Raw genomic sequence first — 13,082 nt, forward strand, 5'->3', positions numbered from 1 at the left:
TAGCAGTGTTTGCAGTCTGTACAACAGGACAATTTAAAAAGAATGAGAAATTGATAACTAATATTTTGTAATTAATTCAGCAGCAATGTTTTGGGACATAGGCACTATTTCATATTAAGTAATATTTTTAGTTTTATAGTTTAACTAGCTATCCCCCGCGGCTTTACCCTCATAGTGGTGAAACAGAACAGTGAGGAGGCCCCTGCCCAGCTTTCTCTTTAACTAGGCGGAGTTAAAGTTACGCCCCGGGGCAGATGTGTGAGTGAGGAGGGCCCCCCTCCCCGTAGCCTGATGAGAAAGTCACAAAATCAACGGAATGTTCAAGTAAATTATAGACAAAAACCCAATCTAAATCCATGAAGTAGTTCTCTCCTGAAAAGCGGTCAAACATAAAAATGGGTCTAAAAAACTATAAGGAATTTCGTGCTTGGACCATGAAATTTTTAAAACTGTTTTCTTTGTGTGCACCTATGGGCTAAGGGTAACCTACATTCCAAACTTCAAGCCCCCAAGTCCTCATGGTTCAGGAGATTTCGTAATGAGTGAGTCAGTGGTATTTGGCTTCTATATATATATATATATATATATATATATATATATATATATATATACAGTAATCCCTCGCTATATCACGCTTCGACTTTCGCGGCTTCACTCTATCGCGGATTTCAAATGTAAGCATATCTAAATATATATCACGGATTTTTTGCTGGTTCGCGGATTTCTGCGGACAATGGGTCTTTTAATTTATGGTACATGCTTCCTCAGTTTGTTTGCCCAGTTGATTTCATACAAGGGACGCTATTGGCAGATGGCTAAGAAGCTACCCAATCAGAGCATGTATTATATATTAACTAAAACTCCTCAATGATATACGATATACTTCCTGCACGGTGCTTGATTGTTTCCTTTTCTATGTCTCTCTCACCCTCTCTGACATTCTCTGCGCCTGACGGAGGGGGTGTGGAGCAGAGTGTCTGTTTGCCTAGAGGATACGGACGCTCCTCTACAAAATGCCGCTTTATCACGGTGCTTCGATATACTTAAAAGCACGTATTGATTTTTTGCTTTTATCTCGCTCTCTCTGACATTCTCTGCTCCCGACAGCGCTCATTTGAAGAGAAGATAGGTTTGCATTCTTTTAATTGTGAGAAAAAACTGTCATCTCTGTCTTGTCATGGAGCACAGTTTAAACTTTTGACTAAAGGGTGTTATTTCATGTCTAGAGGGCTCTAATAATGTTAACAGTGAGGGAGAGTTTATAAGGGCTTAAAATATATAAAACTAACCATACAAACATATGGTTTCTACTTCGCGGATTTTCATCTATCGCGGGGGGTTCTTGAACGTAATCCCCGCGATCGAGTAGGGATTACTGTATATGTGTGTGTGTATACCCGCGCTTTGCAGCGGAGAAGTAGTGTGTTAAAGAAGTTATGAAAAAGAAAAGGAAAAATTTTAAAAATAACGTAACATGATTGACAATGTAATTGTTTTGTCATTGTCATGAGTGTTGCTGGCATATATATATATATATATATATATATATATATATATATATAGATATATATATACACATACATGTGTACTGTACATATATACACACACACATATACTATGGGGTGCCAAACAGGCAAATAAATTGATTTTGTGAATATATAAAGTCAGCGTCGGTATACATAAAGTCAAAACTTTTTTCTGAATATATAAAAGTCAAAACTTGAATATATATATCTATACTAATAAAAGGCAAAGCCCCTCACTCATCACTAATTCTCCAACTTCCCGTGTAGGTAGAAGGCTGAAATTTGGCAGGCTTATTCCTTACAGCTTACTTATAAAAGTTAAGCAGGTTTCATTTCGAAATTCTACACGTAACGGTCGAATACGGTCGACAATGTACGCCATGTTGAACTTTCTTATTTATGGCCCCATCTTTACGAAATTTGGTAGGCGGCTTCCCTCGCTAACCAAAATTGATGTAATGACTTACTTACGATGGTATGGCGCCACTGTCGGCCGCCATATTGAACTTTCAACGCACTAATTTTCCAACTTCCGTGTAGGTAGAAGGCTGACCCCATCTTCACGAAATTTGGTAGGTGGCTTCCCTGCGCTAACCAAAAACCGATATACGTACTTATTTCGTTGGTATGACGCCACTGTCGGCCACCATAGTAAATTTTCCAAACATCACTAATTCTCCAACTTCCCGTGTAGGTAGAAGGCTGAAATTTGGCAGGCTCATTCCTTACAGCTTACTTACAAAAGTTAAGCAGGTTTAATTTAGAAATTCTACGCGTAACAGTCATAACGGTCAACAACGTCCACCATGTTGAACTTATTCATGGCCCCATCTTCAAGAAATTTGGTAGGCGGCTTCCCTGCGCTAACTGAAACCAATGTACATACTTATTTCGGTGGTATGACGCCACTGTCAGCCGCCATATTGAACTTTCCAACGTCACTAATTCTCCAACTTCCCGTGTAGATAAAAGGCTGAAATTTGGCACTTATTTCGGTGGTAAGATGCCATTGTCGGCCACCATATTGAACTTTTCAACAGTCTTTGGTGCTTATGGGCCCATCTTCAAGAAATTTGGTACGCGGGTCCGCAACGCTAACTGAATCCTACTTACATACATATATACGTCCATAGCCTGCAGCTCGGTCACCGTGTGAGGCGGCGTTGGGTCCCCCATCCTAACGCCTCCCACATTGTTGTCTGCCTGTCTATATAAGGCCGTCTGTCGCTCCAGTCTCTGGATTCCCTTCCTTGCTCTGGCACGAGATTCACCTCTCCCTGCTGATAACTACAGCCTTTTTATTTAATCCACGGCTTCTCCGCTGTTTTATTGTTCATTTATTACGATTATAATTATTGTGTAGGTATTTTAGACTTACTCTACATTGTTCAGGTACCCATTTCCTTTATCATTCCAGTCGTACCCGCATTAACATGTCTATTGAGGTGATCACCATCGATCAAAGAACTGTCACTTACCGAGTGGTTTCCATGCCCGGAGATGGCACCTGCCTTTTCCATTCTCTTTGTTACATATTGCGCCATATCAGGCTCACTCTTGATATCCGGAGGAACATTGTGTCTTATGTATTGAATGACTGGGACAGGTTCAAGGTGTGGACTGATGATGGTACAGGAGATAATTATTCTACACAGGAGCACTAGAAGAGTGAAATGCTTAAGCCCTTCACCTATGCATCTGCATTTGAGTTGATGGCTGCCGGTGAATTGTTCGGTTGTCGCTTTCAAGTGTACCGAAATGGCCAACTATTTTACACAGATATTTTACAAATATATTACATCGATATATATATATATATATATATATATATATACACACTAGCAAAATACCCGCGCATCGCAGTGGAGAAGTAGTGTGTTAAAGAAGTAATGAAAAAGAAAAGGAAACATTTTGAAAATAGCGTAACATCATTGTCAATGTAATTGTTTTGTCACTGTTGTGAGTGATGAGTGTTGCTGTCATATATATATATATATATATATATATATATATATATATATATATATATATACACACTAATAAAAAGCAAAGCCCTCACTCACTGACTCACACACTGACTCATCACTAATTCTCCAACGTGTTGGCAGAAGGCTGAAATTTAGCAGGCTCATTCCTTACAGCTTCCTTACAAAAGTTGGGCAGGTTTCATTTCGAAATTCTACATGTAATGGTCATAACTGGAAGGTATTTTTCTCCATTTACTGTAATGGAGTTGAGCTTGAAAGCCGTGGGGGCGGAGTTTCGTGTGACATCATCACGCCGCCCACGTAATCACGTGAACTGACTGTCAATGCACTATGTAGAAAACCGGGTAGAGCTCTAAAATGCGCTGAAGAAAACATGCATTATATAATTGAGAAGGCAGCGAAACAATAAGAAGCGAGCGATTAACATATACTACCATATTCATCAGTGCAGTATTTCGGAAACAAAGCAAGGTGTAAACCTAAACTTTAAATTAAGTTAATAGACAGGCTGCCGCTGGCGTTTTTCATGCCCACGGGTAATGCGGGATACAAGTTTAATGAGAGGACGCAGGATATAAGCGAGTTTTGATCACTTTGTAACTAAGTTAAAATTGCAGGTGAAGGGGTGTGCTTATGCAAATTCCGAGAGACTGTGTTTGTGGGGGATTGATAGTTAAGGAGGGTGGAGGAGTCACGTCATCATATCCCCTCCCATTTACCTCATTTCGCTCTGAGCTGAGCTCCGCGGCTAACGCCGTCTTCAGAAGCAACTTCTTCACACTGCCACCTAAAGTCAAAACTTAAATATATAAACTCAGCGCTGGAATATATAAAGTCAAATCTTGAATATATAAAGTCAGCGTCGGAATATATTGTCACGCTTGGGTCACAGATTTGTACAGGGACACAGGAGGTCGTAGAAACAAGAAGGATTTTTATTCAAACACTGCAAACACATGAGCTTAAACGTGCTCCATGACAAGTCAGAGATGACAGTTCCACTAGGAGCAGAGAGAGAGAGTGATAAAAGCAAGCAAACAATCAATTTTCAACTGACAGGCGCTGCACAAGGCTTTTAAGTTAGCGGAGTATCGCGCGAGGTTTGCATTACGCGTTATAGCGCAAGTGAGAAAGTAAGTAGCAATGTGAGGGTAGTCTGTGTTTCAGGGGTTGTGGTTTTCCCAGAGGCGTCTGTATCTTCTTGGGGTGCGATCATCCCTCCAGCTCACACCCTCCCCCTCAGCTTTATTAACATTTCTGTGAATCAAGTGACCCTCTGTACCAGGTTCATTTAGTCTTGATAATACGTCTGCGTTGACGTGTTCAGAACCTGGTCGATGTTTTACTGTGAAACGGTAAAAGTTGTAAGCCCAGAAACCATCTCATGAGGCGAGAGTTTGTATCTTTCTGTCGGTATGACCATTGAAGTGGAGCATGATCAGTTACCAAAGTGAAGTTTCGTCCCCACATGTAATAGCGAAGCCCTCCAGCTCACAATATAAAGTAAGCGCTGGAATATATAAAGTCAAAACTTCAATACATAAAGTCATCGTCGGAATATACAAAGTCAGTGCTGCAATATCCATCCATTTCCCAACCCGTTTAATCCGACCACAGGGTCCCGGGGTCTGCTGGAGCCAATCCCAGCCAACACTGGGTGCAAGGCAGGAACCAATCCTGGGCAGGGCAAAAGCATCATTTTCAAAACATTAACCGAACAGTGTTTTTTTAATTAATTTTTCTGAATGCGTTTTTGTTAACTTACTTCAGTTCAGAGTCGTTTCAATCAATATATTTTGACTTTGAGTTTATATATTCAGGAATGAGTTTATATACTCCGATGTTGACTATGTATAATCAGGAATGACTTTATAAATTCCGACGCTGACTTTATATATTCAGGTTTTCACTTTATATATTCCAGCGCTGTCTTTATATATTCTGACGCTGACTTTATATATTCAAGTTTTGACTTTATATATTCCAGCGATGACTTTATATATTCAAGTTTTGACTTTATATATTCTGACGCCGACTTTATATATTCAGAAAATCAATGTATTTGCCTGTTTCGCACCCCATAGTATATGTGTGTGTGTATATATGTACACATGTATGTGTGTGTATATATGTACACATGTATGTGTGTGTGTATATATATATATATATATATATATATATATATATATATATATATATATATATATATATATATATATATAGCAGCTCATGACAATGACAAAACAATTACGTTGTCAATCATGTTACGTTATTATTAAAATGTTTCCTTTTCTTTTACTTCTCGCTGCTGCTGGTATTCTGTTAGTGTCTGTGTGTATATATATATATATATATATATATATATATATATATATATATATATATATATATATATACACACACACACATATAAAATATATATATACATATCCATACATATACACATATATATATACACACATACATATACATACAGACACATATATACACACAAATACATATATATATAGTATATATATATATATATATACACACATATATACAGTCTTTGGGGTGCGAGCAACTGTTGCTGGGGGTGCCAGAATCCATGAAGGAAGAAAAATGAAAAACATTATTTGTACAAAATCTTAATTTATTTATCCATTCCTAAATAATTAAATGGGCAGGCTATTTCGTATCAGTGCAATACGCTGCTTGTTAAAACGGATGACTCCCACTCTTACGTGCAAGTCTGCGTGGATATTATGAACTATCGTATCTGTTCAAGTTCTATTTAAATTTTAAATAGAAGGAATTTTTATTTAGTCAACAGAATATTATTCCGGAATAAATCAACTCAAATCTTAAATATTTTGCTCTCCATAAAAATATATCCTGTCTAAATTATACAAGTTAGAAATAAAGTAAACGTTAAAAGAACAAACATTCAAATTTCTTTACTCTTATGTAATTTTATATAAAAAATAAACTTAAATTTTAAATATCCCAAAAGATTTTGCTCTCCATAAAAATATATCCTGTCAAAATTATACAAATTCAAATATGAACATGGTGCATAACAAAACCTGGAAATATAAATAAAATTTGTTCTTTTCAGCAATAACAAATCAAATCATTCAGTTGTCTTTGCTCTTATGTCATTTTATCAGATTTGGACGCTGGCATCTTTTTTGGCAACAAGTTCGTTTATGTTTGGTGTGAGGTTCTGTGTTGTGGAGATTCTCAGGATGGACTGCAGGTGCTCATCAGTGAGGTGACTCCTGTGTGCTGTTTTGTTAGTCTTCATGACTGAGAAGAGCTTCTCACACAGATATGTGCTACCAAACATGCACAAGGTTCGAGCCGCATGTAGACGGAGCTGGAGCATTTCTGCGGAATGGAGTGAATAAACTGTGCGGGCCGTGCAGTATCGTACTTTGCCTTCAGTGTGCCATTACACTGCAGCTCAATCACCTCCATCTGAATCTGCACAGGTGCAGTTTCCACATCGACGGCAAATGGGTTGCGAAACAACTCAAAATTCTTTTTTTGTTCTTCAAAGTCACCAAAGCGCCGTGCGAACTCAGTGCGCAGTGCGCTCAGTTTATCAGCAAAGTGCGAATTTGGGAACACCGTTGTGCCGACTTGGTTCAACATTACTTGGCAACAGGGAAAGTGGGGCAAGTTGCACTGGTGCATTTGTGTCTCCCATAAAAGTAGCTTCACTTGAAATCACTTTGTGATTTTGCACGGTAAAACGTCTGCTGAAGTGTCAGATTCTTCTTTAACTCTTCTGCTTTCTGTATCTTGTGCATTGCATTCAGGTCTTTCAGGTTATCTTGATGTTTTGTCTCATAGTGCCGTTTTAGATTAAATTCTGTAATTACAGCCACATTAGCTCCACAAATGAGACACACGGGTTTACCGCAATGTCAGTAAACATATACTCAGCCTCCCATCGGTTTTAAAGGCTCTATGTTCAGAATCACCTTTTCTCTTCGCATCGTGTGGGCTAGCTTCACAATAACTTGCAGCATCATAAGCTATACTTGATTAACGCGTAAGTGTTCGGCAAGGCAGCTGAAGCGCTGCATTATGGGATCTGTAGTTTATTGTGTTACCAGCGCTTCATATCCCGGGCCATTAATAACAATAATACAGTATATAAAATGATCTCGCGGGCTGGATATAATTACACGCCGGGCCGGATGTGGCCCGTGGGCCTTGAGTTTGACACATATGGACTAAATAGAACTTGAAAAGAAATATTTTTTCAATGTGATCGCAAATTCAGATCGAGTTGACGCGCACTACAGTACATCGAGCCCGCGTGCTATTGTGGTTTTGCCTGTGTGCCTCAATAAGTTACCCTCCCTTGCTCTTACTTTTTACCGTTCATCTAATGAATACACTGAGTATGGCTTTACCAAAACAATCATTGATCGCTAATAAAGTATCCATTATTCATTAAGCTTCAATTGTCTTTCTGCGTTAACTGCATATTTTTTCATACGTCTCAAACCAAGGGGATGCGAGGCTAAAATGAATCGAGAAGCGCGTACATACTTAGTGCATCCCCTCTCGAAATCGAACTCGAAGTCAGCGCTAGAGGCTAAGCCTCTACTATTGCCACGGCGTGCGGTTTGTCTATTTGAGCGTAGCAGTGTAATTCTGTTTTTGTTCAGCACTCTTTGGAACTGATGCTTTTTGTCTGCGCACTGCGCCAGTTCACGTGAGCCACTGAATATGGTTTTATATGTCACTCGCTTGCTTCTAATTGTTTCGCTGCCTTCTTAATTATATAATGCATGTTTTCTTCAGCGCTTTTTGTAGCTCTTCCTGGTTTTCTACGTAATGGATGATTACGTGAGAGGCGTGATGATGTCACACGAAACTCCGCCCTCCCACGGCTTTCGAGCTCAACTCCATTACAGTAAATGGAGAAAATAGCTTCTAGTTATGACCATTATGCGTAGAATTTCGAAATGAAACCTGCCCAACTTTTGTAAGGAAGCTGTAAGGAATGAGCCTGCCAAATCTCAGCCGTCTACCTACACGTGAAGTTGGAGAATTAGTGATGAGTCAGTCAGTCAGTGAGGGCTTTGCCTTTTATTAGTATAGATATATACTCAGTGGAACCTCGAGATACGAGTTTAATTCGTTCCAGCACTGAGCTTGTATAGCAAATTTCTCGTATCTAGAACAAACTTCCCCATTGAAAATAATGGAAATCCAGTTAATCCGTTCCACACCCCCAAAAATATCAACATAAAAATCAATTTTCCTAACAACACTGATAAATAATATATACAAGTGGAACCTCGGTTTGCAAGTAACTTGGTTTACGAGCGTTTTGAAAGACGAGCTAATTTTTTTAATTAATTTTGACTTGATAAAACGAGCGATGTCTTGCAATAGAAGTAGTATGGATACACTTTGTCTGCTGAGCGTCATGTGAGCATAACTGAGCTGATGGTTCTTCTCTCTCAAGCGCATCTCTCTCCTTATCTCTCTTTCTCGCGCACGCGTCTCTCTCTCTCTCTCCTTATCTCGCTCGCTCGCGCACGCGTCTCTCCTTATCTCTTTTGCTTGCTCGCTTGCGCACGCGCCTCTCTCTTTCTCTCTCTCTCTCTCCTCTTGAGGGCAATCGTCTCCTATTCTCTGTCTGCATGTCCGCGATATTTTTGAATACGCTTATACAGCGAACTGCTACAGCGAAACAATGAATTCACAAGCGCACAAACGCGTAGATCCTCACGCTATGGGAGAACAAGGAACACTGAGTGAGCTGACGGGCTGGCAGCGTCAGCTTGGGTGAATCCGTGAGTCGAGGCGGATCGGGAAACGTGTCACGCATAACCACAGCCTGGCTCGTGGCTCGTTATGCGAGCCAATGCTCATATTTAGATCCAAATTTTTCGCTCATACTTTCCTCTTATCTTGAATTTCTCGTATTCAGAGGTGATCGTATCTAGAGGTTCCACTGTATATAGATATATAGATTTACCCTTTCATTTTATTCTCAAATTCATCAGATTAATAAATTTAAAGTGGAATTCAGTTCCTCTGATGGTTTATACTTAATTTTAGAGTCATTATTATTACATGTACAGAATATAGAGACATTTTTACTTGCCTATTCAAATACATTGTCCTGCTTACTCTTGTCCCTAGTGGTGATATTTTAGCAATGCCAATTGATGTGTTGTACACATAATAAGATAATGCTAAATTATTTTGGTTCTTACCAGTACAAAATAAATTTTTTAAAACAAACAAGGTTTCTAAAAACACATTACTGTAAAAGCTGTCCAGTTATGGAATACTACATGATTTTGATTGATGTAAAAGATAAAACTTTGAGTCATTGTAGCACATTATGAAAGTAAATCCACTATTCCTGAGGCAAAAAAGCAAGGTAGCAGCAATGTCATACCATATTATAAAGCATATTAAGCTTAAAATAGCCACATGTGTCTTACTGCTCCCAGATAATACAATTGGCACTTGTTTGGCTTATTTATTGCTCCATTATGTGGTAATCATTGGAACATGCTTTGATCACATGGGGAAGGTAAAGTGCCCCAAATCTTAAACACCACCACACAAACACAAGTCCTAGGATCAAATAAGTGATTTATATGTACATATTTTTTACAGTAGTCTTTCAATGCACACACAATACCAATCTCCATCTTTTCTTCTCATTCACACCTCTATTAGAGCATTGTCCTCTCTCCTCCCGACTTGCCAAGATTTGGCAAGTCTGTTCCTTTTATCTCAGTCCTGGGACTACTTCCAGTGCATAGCTCAATGGAAGCATGTCTGGGCCGGTTGGAAGTCCCAAGCACCACAGAGCACAGCCCCTAAAGGCACCCCATGGTGGCTCCCAGGGACCCTCCCCTGGGCTGCTCCAAAGCACTGCAACTCCCAGAATGCCCTGTGGTTGTCCATGGATGTACCTGTCCGTAGGGATACTGCCATCTACCAGTTTGGATGAACATCAATCAATCAATCAAATTTATTTATAAAGCACATTTAAAAACAACCAGAGTTGTACCAAAGTGCTATACAAAGAAACATGTAAGGCTACTATAAAACAATGAGTTCATTAAAACAGTAAAAACTACATGTCATAATCACAGTCCCCCTACCCTTCCTTTAAGCTGGATTCCTGACTGAGTAGTGTTCCTCCATTGATTCCTGCCGGGATGCCAGCGTACCCATTCCTCATATTGCATCCTATGCTTAGAACCTTGTGTAGACATGGGACCTCCTGCCTTTTTCCATGTCCATTTTCCACCTGGGTCCCCCAGTAAGGTACAGGAAAGGATGCCTGTCACTGCCTGCCAACCATTACAATGCATGTAATAAAGTTAAGAGAAAAGGTGTGGGGTTCAATCAAATAAGATTTCAACACACAACACATTGCCTCTTTCAGGCACAATGAGTACAACCACCTTACCTGAAAACTTCTGTCTTTCTTATCTGAAATAACTGCCTTACCTTGTATTGTCTCACGTCCTATCCTGAAAATCTCTTAATATCTGTCATTAACAGAAAATAAAATCAATAAAAATGATACATTTTATTTAATTGAGGATGTCAAGATACTCGAGGACACTTTTCAAGATTAAGCAGTAAAACACATTTTTCTAGGTGGTAGTGGCTAAATGTTGTATGAAAACATGCACAGTAGTATTTATTTATGTATCATGACTTACAGTACTAGTGGGTAATGATTTTAATATGCTTGCATGATAGTATAAAATTTAATCTCAGTGCTATTCAAAAGTTACTGTTTTATCCTTTTCTAAGAATACATAAATGCATACAGTAGTAGGAACATTTAGAAATTGTATTATTTAATACCCTTGGAAACAAGCAGCTAAAGTATTTCAGTAGTTATTTAAAAAATATTTGTTTCTCTTTTATTAGCTTTAAAATGGTAATATTTAATAGAATATTCTACAGAATAAATTTTCTATATTCTGTATAATAATTTCTATAATAAACCCAGGTACTTTTGTCTGTTTCCAATTTTTTGTGTCATATTAAAAAGAGGGCGGCACGGTGGCGCAGTGGTAGCGCTGCTGTCTCGCAGTTAGGAGACCTGGGTTCACTTCCCGGGTCCTCCCTGCGTGGAGTTTGCATGTTCTCCCCGTGTCTGCGTGGGTTTCCTCCGGGCGCTCCGGTTTCCTCCCACAATCCAAAGACATGCAGGTTAGGTGGATTGGCGATTCTAAATTGGCCCTAGTGTGTGCTTGGTGTGTGGGTGTGTTTGTGTGTGTCCTGCGGTGGGTTGGCACCCTGCCCGGGATTGGTTCCTGCCTTGTGCCCTGTGTTGGCTGGGATTGGCTCCAGCAGACCCCCGTGACCCTGTATTCGGATTCAGCGGGTTAGAAAATGGATGGATGGATGGATGGATATTAAAAAGAGAACAGGGACAACAGACTCCTAATGAAATCAAAGCTAAAATAAACACAAAATTAGAGTAATACTTCTATTCATGAAAAGAATAACAAAAGAAAAAATATTCATTAACAAAAAGAAGAGAAATGCAAAATACTCAATCCAGAATAATCATCTTTATTCTTATTTGTAAATTGGGCAAACTAGCAAAGAATTTAAAGAAAAAGTAAAATTTTAAGCATGGTTGCAAAAGAAGTGAGCACTATTCCATTAATAAAATAAATAGGCTATCTCTAATCAGTTTGTCAGTACAGAGATCCCTTGCTATATCGCGCTTCGACTTTCACGGCTTCACTCCGTCGTGGATTTTAAATGTAAACATATCTAAATATATATCACAGATTTTTCGCTGTTTCGCGGATTTCTGCGGACAATGGGTCTTTTAATTTATGGTACATGCTTCCTCATTTTGTTTGCCCAGTAGATTTCATACAAGGGACGCTATTGGCAGATGGCTGAGAAGCTACCCAATCAGAGCATGTATTACGTATTAAATAAAACTGCTCAGTGATATACGATATGCTTCTCGCACGGTGCTTTGCACACTTCAAAGCTCTAACAGCCGGTATTGATTTTTGATTGTTTGCTTTTCTCTGTCTTTCTCACTCTCTTTGACATTCACTGACGGAGGGGGTGTGAGCAGAGTGGCTGTTTGCACAGTGGCTGTTTGCTTAGAAGATACGGACGCTCCTGTAAAAAATGCTGAAAGACTACCTTCACATTGATCCCTTCATTGCGGCGCTTTATCGCGGGTGCTTCGTATACTTAAAAGCCCAACAGCCCTATTGATTTTTGATTGTTTACATTTCTCTCTCTCTCTGACATTCTCTGCTCCTGATGGCACTCCTTTGAAAAGGAAGATATGTTTGCATTCTTTTAATTGTGAGAAAGAACTGTCATCTCTGTCTTGTCATAGAGCACAGTTTAATCTTTTGACTAAAGGGTGTTATTTCATGTCTAGAGGGCTCTAATAATGTTAAAAAACGTATTTAGAAGGTTGTAAACAGGTTTTCTATGCTCTAACTGCGAACATATTAGATTTATAAATAAAGAATACTACTTCGTGGAAATTCATTTATCTGTCTGGAGTGGATTAACTGCTATAAACGAGGGTTTA

At 39.1% G+C, this 13,082-nt stretch overlaps 1 protein-coding gene across 6 annotated transcripts in view; it reads left to right on the forward strand.

Moving 5' to 3' along the window:
* Window positions 1–13,082, forward strand: part of LOC120535157 (spermatid perinuclear RNA binding protein) — a 306,536-nt gene that overhangs the window by 178,714 nt on the left and 114,740 nt on the right. The gene's annotated exons all lie outside the window — the stretch shown is intronic.

This window comes from Polypterus senegalus, chromosome 9 (assembly GCF_016835505.1).
Source record: "Polypterus senegalus isolate Bchr_013 chromosome 9, ASM1683550v1, whole genome shotgun sequence".
Classification (NCBI taxonomy): domain Eukaryota; kingdom Metazoa; phylum Chordata; class Cladistia; order Polypteriformes; family Polypteridae; genus Polypterus; species Polypterus senegalus.